Source organism: Pteronotus mesoamericanus, unplaced genomic scaffold (genome assembly GCF_021234165.1).
Source record: "Pteronotus mesoamericanus isolate MK-2021 breed Mesoamerican mustached bat unplaced genomic scaffold, CSHL_Meso_final contig_26, whole genome shotgun sequence".
NCBI classification, from domain to species: domain Eukaryota; kingdom Metazoa; phylum Chordata; class Mammalia; order Chiroptera; family Mormoopidae; genus Pteronotus; species Pteronotus mesoamericanus.
The window spans coordinates 1806482-1815563 of NW_026555109.1; positions in this window are offsets into that span (position 1 = coordinate 1806482).

Consider the following 9082-nt stretch of genomic DNA (forward strand, 5'->3'; position numbering starts at 1 on the left):
GTTGGAGTAGTCTCCAAGTACAGGTTATTCAATATTTTGAATGCCAGCCCTGCTTCTTTTTTTTAGTACCAACCACAGCAGATTAAAGCAAATCCAACTAAAAGATCTTTTTAAATCTCTCCAGAAGTCAGAAGGTTTTCATTTGTACCTGCCATCTAGGAGAACTTGTTTGTATATATCCATAATTATTACACAGTTGTAATCATAGCAAAGTTCACTTTTGTGTCTTGCTTCTTTTACTTAACATTGTCATAAGCATTTTCCCAAAGTAATACATAGTTTTCAAAATTATTATTTTAATAATTTATCAGGGGTTGCTTTGATTTATGCCAGTTATCTGTGCTCAAAAATTATGCGTGGTGGGTGTGGGAGAAAAAGAGAGAAAAGAAAGAAAATAAAATGATATTTACTGGGACCTCCCACATCCCTGTAGATTTTCCCAACAGGTGTCAGTTAGCTAGACAAAATATAAAGTTCAAAGTTCTCTTACTGGGATGAATTCGTTGCCCTGGAGAAGAAAGTCCAACAGAACTTCACAAACAGCTGTAGTACAACTTCACCAAGATAACTACTTCTTTGGTTCTGCATTATTTGTTTTAATGCCATTTTCTTGGGGAAGGTCAGTCCCCATGATACTATATATAATGTCTTTTGTAGAGGTACTAAGACTACAATTAAAATAGGGCAACTAGGACAAATGATTAGTTTTGAAAACATAGCTTGCCCATTAGGTTCTAGAGAAAGATCACTAACTCCTCAGAAACATCACTTGATGTCAAAGTGACTAATTTGTTTATTTTGAGAACATTTTTAAAAACAGGGTCATCAGTTTCTATGCCTTAAATCAATTGTCTCTCTACTTCCCTGTGTCTTCTTTCAAGTTGGGAAAGTAATAAAGAAAAATGAGAGGACTTGACAACTCTAGATATTCAACACACTTTCCAGTTACTAAGGCTTTACATTTTCTTTTTTCTTCATAGAACACAATATTATCCCCTGCTTAGCAAACTGTAGGAAATTTACCAACAGGGTTTACTTAACAGAGCAGTTTTTGCTTGGTCTAATTTTAGGTAATTACCCGTCTTTTCCATGCTTGTTCCTCTAGTACTTATACTGGTCCTGGTTTGTCACACAGCAGCATATACCCCAGAATCCCTGCTCATGGGGCAATAAAAAGAATGGCTCAATTTCCTTCATTGAATATCAAGCATGCAATATAAGCAAATGGATAAAATAAATTCCATGCCAGTCATAAAAATCTACGTATAAACAGGTGGATTATGAAAAAACAAAACCTGAACTAAAAATGACTAAGTAAGTGAACGATTTCATGAAACCAAGCCAACACTAATATTATGGACAGCTGGATATCTAATCTGAGTCATTACCCAAATAGGGCACCCTACTCTACGTTCATCGAATACTGAGGATTTTCATTCAAAAGGCTGTGCTTTCCTGGAACTGAGCTTGCTAATGCCTTAATAAAGTTAGTCCTTGGAAGTAAAGAAGTTAACCTCTGGAAATAAATTAAGAAGGAAATAAAGAAGGAAAAAAAATCTTTTTACTTACAGAGCTTCAGTCTTTTTGTTGGAACATATTAAAAATGCTTTACTTCAAGTAAAGGAGCACATTTCTATTCACTACACCAGAGAGAGGGAAAATACGATTTCTTCAAGACCTCCTCTGTGCCAGGTGCTGAATAGGCAGCTTTTGGGTATTTTCTTATGGAAACTCAGGCAAACCACATGCCAAAAACTGTCCCCAGAGGCTCCATGTCACTGGCTTGCTGAGCAGACATAGTAATAGCTTCCCTGCATATACCACAAAGTTTCTGTAAGACCAAATAAATGAGGGCAAATTATTGAAGTACTTCAACTGAAGTACTTTTATTATAGTGGATAAACCAACATTCATACATTATTAACTCAAATACAAACTTTACATTAGGGTTTACTCTTGGTGTTGCAGATTCTGTGGGTTTTGACAATGTATAATGACATGCATCCACTATGACAGGGTCATACAGAATAGTTTCACTGCCCTAAAAATGCCCTGTGTTCCACCTCTTCATACTTCCCTCCCCTGGAATTCCTGTCAACCATTGATAATAATTCCCTTCAAACTCTAGCAAGGCTCCTTTGAGTTCTCTTCTCAACCAGGCCTCAATCTGGGCCTAAAACTTGAACAAACAGTAGCAAAGTTTCTAATATCTCAAGGCAGCATCCCTAGGATGACCCTAGCCTCACTTAAAGTGCCTACCTTAGGAAGCTCAAGTCAGCCAAAAGAATTTACTGTTGGTTCCAGCTGATACCTGAAGACAGAGGCGCATCTCCCAGCCTCTGTGGGAGGGGAGGAGCCTCACTTTGACAAGGGTTGGTTAACAAATCCAGATGGTTTCACATGGACCAATCCCTTCTTCCCTGTTTTTGTAATTTTTCACTTCTCTGACTCTTCTCAAGGCCTTGCCATTTCCCCTCCCTACTCTTTTCTTCTCCCTTTAAAACATCCAGTTTTCTTTGCATAGATCAAAGTTGAGTTTAGTTTACACTGAATTCTTTTCCCTATCGCAGCTGCTTAAAATTTGTCTTCATTACTTTAACAAAAGCTTTATCTTTGACACCATTTATCTCTTTACTATCTCGAGTTTTGCCTCTTCTGGAATGTCACATAGTTGTTATCACACAGAATTCAGCCTTTTCGGGTTGTCTTCTTCCACTTAGCAATGTACATTTGAGTTTTCTCCATAGCTTTTCATGGCTTGACGATGTTTCTTTTTATCTCTATGTAATATCCCATTGTCTCGATTTACCACAGTTTATTTGTCCATTTACCCACTGTATGGCATTTTGACTGCTTCCAAGTTTTGACAAATATGGATAAAGCTGCTATAAAGATTTGTGTGCAAGTTTTTGTGTGGACATAAGTTTTTTTGAAATGTAATGTTCATTTTGTTTTTCTTCCTGACACACTGTCTTAAGTCACCTGAACACTTCCACGATAAGTAAGATAAAAAAAGGTGAAACCTTAGTGAGTCAGAGAATTTAACTTGTGCAATTAACCAGGATATTTTCCACTGCATTTGATTTTTAAGTAGAGAACAAATATATAAGGAAACAAGCTATTAGAAACTTATTTTTTAAAAATAACACCTTATAGGTTGAGTCCCAGGATTTTTGCAGTTTACATTAGCCGTTGTTCCTATATCTATGTCTATGTCTTGTAGGAGAGGAAAAAAATTCCCCTTCTTCCCTTCCAGGTTCTTTGGCTGGCCTAAAATTAAACTGACTTAAGGCAGACTAACAGAAGAAACACAAATTTAATTTATACATATATATATAAGATATATGTTTATATATTATATAAATATATAATTTATATTTATAATTTATATAAATTTATATATCTTATACATATATAAATTTGAGACTCAAAGAAATGACCAAAGCAGGCAGGTTTTCTACTTTTCAGACAAAGAAACAACACTTTTGTGAAGAAACGACAAGACAAAGGGGTTTGGACTTGGGAAAGTGAAAAAGTAGTTTTGTCCATACAGCCTTCTTCATTCTGAATTCCCTATCTCTGGTGATAGGGCTGTGTCTCTACCTCCCAGTACAGGGAAGATTCCTTTCACGTGGGAGATTTATCTCCTGAATTTAGAGGGACAAAGGCAGGTAAGTGTGTCCTTCTTACACTGGCTGTTTCTTAAGTAACTTTAATTGAAAATAATCAATATGCCAAAATGGCATATTTTGGAGAGGCATATTTTGCTTCCCCTCAATCTATAAAATGGCCTTCTCACTACATTGTCTAATATTGAGCAATCTTAAAGTGCTTGTCTTGGCCGCAGATCTCAACTAAAGAGCTCCCTGTAAATAGGATGCCATTCTTGATACTATGAGATTTCACATTACACCATGACTGTGGCATATTTATCAGATGATTATCAGGGGTCTGGTCCAACAGCAGAAAGCAACTTGGGAGATGGCCTTTTGTGAGAACTCTACTAGGGTCAAGGTAATAACTGTTTAGTCTACCAAGAAAAATATCCCTCTTCTGAGAAACATTCTCCTGACCACGTGGCACATATTGCATTCCATCAAGTTGTGAATGATGCTCTTGCCACTGTGTAAGTCATGAACCCTATCATGCCAGTCTGTTCTATCCCCAATATATACCTTCTTCCTTAAAAACCTTTAATGGTTCTCCATTACAATAAACAAAATCTAAACTGACTTTAAGGCACTTACTAATCTGTCTCCCACTAGTTTTCTTACCATTAACATTCACTACATGCCCCTCCCTTTTATGTCATATTGCACCCAAGACTCAGTCTGTTAGATAAGCCATATTTCAATACATTCTGCACTCTTCAGGTTCCATGCCTGGTCCAACAGGGGAATCTCTTTCTCTTTTTCCCCTAGCACCTCACCAGACAACGTTGTAACCACCATTGAAGGCCCTGCTGATATTTTACTGTAATTAACTTCCTAAATTCATCCAGTTAAAACATATCACTTCATCTTCCATTGATCAGTTATACTTTGTTTGAACCCTTGATTATTGTACATCCCACTGCTTATCTCTAATAATGATGGTCTTAATCAAAAGTCTCTTTCCTCCATTTTATCATGAACCCCCAGAAGACAATGACTATACCATCTGCTTGGTGTCCTCCATAGCTTTCCAACAGAGCATCTCACTCAGTATTTTCCATTCAATAGAATGGAAGCCTTTAAAATTAAACAGAAAGCAGCTCAGGGAGCTGAAGTGAGCCAGTTTGGGGAATCCTAGGAAAGCAATTTTTCCAAGTTGGCTTTGTCCTCTTATGCTGCCCACCATACAAGGCTCTCTCTTAAGCTCTGTACCCACAGCTCCACTGGAGGAGGCTCTGGGTCCTGTTGACCTTTATTAAGCAGTGCAACTAGAATGAAAATCTTTGGGTAAATTTCTTTTGGTTTATTACTAATGAGAACCATGTGGCAACATTGTGACTTGTAAGTAATATATATTTGGTTTTTAAAAGTGTTGGGAGTGAAATCGGTGTTTTTTTGTTATGTTGATGAGGGTCATATGTTGATAAGGTTAGTTGCAAGTCACGAGAGTTGAGGGCTGGTTGCCAGTGGAGCCAATCTTACGATTAAAGAAAGAGTTGAAGCTTTCAGTTCCACCCTACCACCCTCACCCCTGACCTCGAGGGTGAGGAGATGGACTGGAGATTAAATCAATTGCCATGATTAATCAACCATTCCCATGCAATGAAGCGTCCATAAAAACCCAAGAAGATGAGTTCCAGAGGGATTCCTGGTTGGTGAACACATGGATGCTAGCAGCATGGCCTGCCCAGAGAGGGCATGGAAGCTTCATTCCTCTTCCGACATACTTTGCCCTGTCCATCTCTTCCATCTGTCTTTTCCTGAGTTACATCCTTTTACAATAAACCAGTGATCTGGTAAGTTTCTCTGAGTTCCGTGAACAATTCTAGCAAATAAATGAAACCTGAACAGAAGGTTGTTGGAACCTCCAATCTGTAGCCAGTCATTTAGAAGCATAGGTAACTTGTGTGCCTGAGGTGTGTGTGGGGAGGAGGAGCAGTCTTCTGGGATTTAACCTGTAGAATCTGATGTTATTTCCAGGTAGATAGTGTTGGGGCTAGAGAAACTTTTGCCTTGCCCATTTAGTTCTTCTAGCTGGATGAATAATTCAAACAACATACAGTAGATTAACAAGAGAAAATAAAAATTTATTAAAATTTTTAATACATGTGTATTAGTCAAAATACGTGTGTACAAGGAATTCACATAAACACAAAAAAATCCACAAATAGGCAACATGGGGTATATATGACATTTTGGACATTTGGACAAAGGGAAGGGGGGAAGGACTCTGGATTTCAGAAGTGAGAATGAGAGATTTGTAGGTAATTGAGAAAGAGCTGAACATACAGGGCAGGTAAATTTTTGCTAGGCAACTCAGAAACAGTGAGACACAGAAGGTAATCTAGTAAACCTGCTTAGAGTCTACCTGATATGCTATGGTGGATATGCTTAGGTATTTATGACACAGTACCTTCCTAAAGAAGTTTCTTCTATCTAAATCTTTTTAAGAAAAAGGGGAAGTAAAAAACTCTTCCTGAGTTTTCTTGGGCTTCCATTGGTTTCAATTTAAAATGAGATGCACACCAGGATGGCACATTTGAGGGACACTCACTCTCAACCACCGCAATAGTGTTAGAATTGAGTTAAATTCTCAGGATACCCTAGTGTCCTAAAAATTGTTTGTTGGTGTTGAGGACACCCCATCTACTTTGGAACTGGATCCAGGAACCCAGTTTAGATGCAAAGAACCTGAAATAATGACTGAATTAAATTAATAAATGCATTAGAGAAGAAAGAAATTTTTCTCTAAAAAATGGGTGTTTTCTTCAAGTATAGAATGACCCATCACCACTCTTGGAATTCTGTTTTCTAAGAGAGACTGAGTACATATGTAATTTTAGTAATAGACAATAATATCTTACATTTTAATAAAGAAAAATTAATTATATGTTTAAAAGGGGGGTCCTATTAATTATTCTATTATATTTTCTTATTAAAACATGTTGGATTGTACTCAGAATAAAAATAATAAAATTTAAGGGCATCATGAGCCTAATTTACTTACTTGGAATTTCTGAATACTTAAAAGTGTGGTATATTTAAAAACTATGGTATTTTATTTTATTTTAATGACTTTTTCCTTCCCTGGTAAAACATTCATCCTTGTTCTTTCTGTAAACTTTTATTGCTTTTAGTCTGATACAGTAGCTCATTTTCCTGCACTGAGTCACTGATTGCAATTTCTTAGTAAAATATCATCATATTATCTATGCTATGGTCCCTTTGAAATGGTCTCATTTTTTTTATTCTCCTGAAAAACATATTCCTTAATGATAGAAAGAAGAAGGAAAAGAAAGAAGGAGGCAAGGAAGCTGGGAGGAAGGAAGTTAGGGGGAGGAGAGGGTGAAAGGAGAGAGGGAAGAAGGAAGGAGAAGGCTTTCTACTGTTAGCAAGCACTGAACTAGGTTCAGATATGAGTTTCTTTAAAAAAAAAACAAACAACTAAACAGTGACTCAACTCTTCAGTTTTTTTCCTTAAAATTCTTTGTCTCCTTTTTTTTTGCAGGAGTTATTAATATCATATGTAATACTTCTTATGATTTTAATCTAAGCAAACTACAGGCTATTCTTCACTATGCTGAACTTTAAAACCTTCGCTGCTGCCAGATTTAATTTCTAGTTCTAGTGGTCTTGGTTCTCCTACTCACACTGTATCCTCTGTGTCCCACAGTCACATGTATCCTTCACATACTAGACCTATTATCAAGTCCTCTAAAAAACTTAACTAGATAATTTTGTCACAACCTCCTCTCTACTCCCTTCTCACTTCTGCATGGAATTTGTTGGTCTGAATTATCACTCTTTTGTTTGGCTTCCTCATCGAACAGTGAATGAGATTTCAAGAAAAAGAACCTTTTAAATCCCTTAGTTGGGGAGTCTGTGAAAGCTTAATGATGTCCTTTCTTTTTGACTTTCTACCCAGTAAAACACTGCCACCTTTCTATGGAGCCGACACACAGATTCAGTGAAGTTATTTCTCAAAAAGCCTCACCTGACCTCCATGGTCCTTTACAATCTAGATACTCATATACTTGTGGATGGTTCTAAACCTGTTTCTCTTACCCCTCATTCACAGCTTGCTTTTCTGTCTTCATAAACTGTCCAGCATATGTTCTTTTCACACCTCATTTTCTTTTGTCATGTGGTCACTCTTCCTGGACATTCTTCCACTTCACATTCACTCAACAGTTAGAACAGAAATAATTCAATCTGAGAACTGTTTGTGTATTCTAGACCATCAAATCTTATTATATCATTTCTCCAACTATAAAACTACATTCTCTATCCAGTGCTATTCAGATCCTAATTTATTCTTAAGGTGCTGTGTACCATTCCAGATTACCATAGTTAGGAAAGAATGGAAGACCCTCATTCCTCTCAAATTTAACTCCTTCAGAGTACCTGCTCTTATAAAAATAACAAAATGGTGAATTTATTCATATTTCTTCTTTCCCCCTAAAGAGATCCTAAGATTTAAATTATTTTAAATTAACTAACTTACACAGGTAATATAAAACATAAAAATTTCAATAGTAATGAATAAATGTGAAGTCCCCCCATTTCCAATCTTTTCTATTATCACCAGGCTGGTGCATGCCCTTCTAGAACATTTTCTGTGCAGGTACATATATGTTTAAATTGCCATAGAAATATATAGAATTTTTGGTTTTGCTCTGAGTTGCAGAACTATTAATGGGAATCAAAACTGAAACACTAAGAAATTATAACATGCCAGTCCTAGCCTTTTGTAATATACTTGTTCTGGGTGGTATAGCTCCCAAGGCAGCCAATTGCTCTCTGTCCAACCGCCAAGCTGAAGCATAATGTCTGGTAATAGCTATGGATTTTTGAGAAACAACTTGGTCTATAGGATGCCTGTGGCATCACTTCCCACTGTTAGCCATGACAGAAATAGATGAGGGAGGCTGGGATCCCCCAGGCAGTGGTGAGAAGTATTGATTGCCATGGTCCAGTAGTGGTCTGCTTCTCAGTGCCAGTTCTGCAGTCAGAATCTCAGGCTTTTGTCATGGATGTGGCAAATAATGACCAAGGAGGCCAAATGCACTTGACTTAAGTTTTACTCTCTAGATTTTTTTATAAAGCCATTAAGAAAATTTCATCTAGCATAACTTTGGTTGCTTATATAAAGCAAAATCAAATCAAATGCTATTGAACTCCTGGAAGCTTTCTAATGCTTAATACTTGGTAAGAATTCTGATCCATTTATAAGACAAGCCAGAACTGATGAGGAATAATAACAAACACTTAGTCTATGATTGCATCATCACTTCTACATTCTTCCATTTCAGAAGGAATTCTGGCTGCATACTCCAAAGTGGAAGTTGTTGGTTAATGAATGCTAATGGGAAACCTAATAGTACAGCAAAAGAACAGGGCACTTTGTGTTAGGGCCCATGGCAAAGCAC